Genomic DNA, 1,605 nt, shown 5'->3' with positions numbered 1-1,605 from the left:
GGTACTCGATTTCTTGCTGTAGCATAGCCTCATTAATTGTGGCAATGGCATCAGTAATCCTTTGCTTTAGGTCAGCAATGTCCCTCAACTTTGTTTGATACACGATATCTTCCACATAGCCTCATTGAAAGAAGTCCAGGGGAGTGATAGCTGGTGAACACGGCGGCCAAGGAATTTGCCCATTCCCACCAGTCTGGAAATGTTTGATTGAGGAACCCTCAAACATGCAGCCCCAAATGTGGTGGTGCACCAACTTGCTGAAAAATTAGGGTTTATTGAAGGTCATTCAGTTGTGGTGCCACATATTCAGTTAAAAGGTCAAGGTAAACATTTAGCAGAAATTGATGTCTCGTTGAAGAAAAAAGGATCAATTATTCAATTGCGCATGATCCCACACCACAAATTCACCTTTGGGCTTTTACACTCAATTTCTCGAGTCACGTGGGGTTGTTCTGATGCCCAGATTCTCACATTGTGTTTGTCCAGTTTCCCTGAAACATGAAAGGTTGCCTCATCACTAAAACAAACTCATCATTCATCATCAGAAATTAGTTCCAGCATGTTAACTGCAAACTCTTTTTGTTTTGGTTAATCATTTGGCTCGAGTGCCTATAAGAGTTGGACTTTGTAAGCATACAATCGCAAGTTCTTGTGTAGGACCTTGTGCACTGTTGAACACGGTAGCTGTAACTGTATGGCAGCAGTATGAATTGACTTTGAGGGAGAACGAGAAAAGGATTATCTTACACGATCGATGTTTTCATGAGAAGTTCTTGGTCACCCACTCCTTCCTTTATCTAACACTGTCACTGTCTCCATAAATTTCTTGTGCCATGCACGAATTGACGGGCGTGATGGTGGATCTCTTCCATACTTAGTTCTGTAGTTTTGCTGAGTCTGCCTATCCAATTTTGTATTAATAAACCATGAGACACATTGCACCTTCTCTTGAGGGGTAGCCATTTTGTAGTGGTTCATACAACATCACCTCTTTCACAAACAGGATCCTTGAAACACACAAATGCAGTGTGATAAAAAAAAAACTTTAATAAACACTAAATACAATATAAAAAATCTGAATAAAATATCTAATCAATTGCATTTTTAATAAATTTTGGAAATGGTAAAGAAACTTTATTGACACCCTGTACATTGTTTTGTCTTTCCCTGAGTTTAGTCTTTACTTTCCATTCTTTGGTAATATGATGGCATACACATTTAGAAAATGTAATCATTTAAAAAATGTAATATGACACATGTGACATATGTCAGGAAAGGCTAGACTGGTCAAACTACCCATTCGTCAAGTGACAAATTTCATAGTGAGGATGATAGCCCATGGTCTACATTTTCATGTCATTTAACATACCCACACGACATTTACGATTGACCGGTAGATCGTGATTGAGGTATTGGGCACACCTGTATCAAGCAACAGGATGGATGAAAGGCTGGCGTCTTTTTTTTTTTCATTCTGTCTGTACTACAATGATCAACACATTGAGCACCCCTCCCTTTAACCGTTTGTGAAGAACATATTAAAGGTTGTAGGTAGTACCAAAAGTAGATGAAATGAAGACACGATCAGATCTTGAAGTTTCATCC

The sequence above is a fragment of the Syngnathoides biaculeatus genome, chromosome 22 (genome assembly GCF_019802595.1).
Source record: "Syngnathoides biaculeatus isolate LvHL_M chromosome 22, ASM1980259v1, whole genome shotgun sequence".
NCBI lineage: Eukaryota > Metazoa > Chordata > Actinopteri > Syngnathiformes > Syngnathidae > Syngnathoides > Syngnathoides biaculeatus.
Note: the sequence above shows the minus strand (reverse complement) of the source record.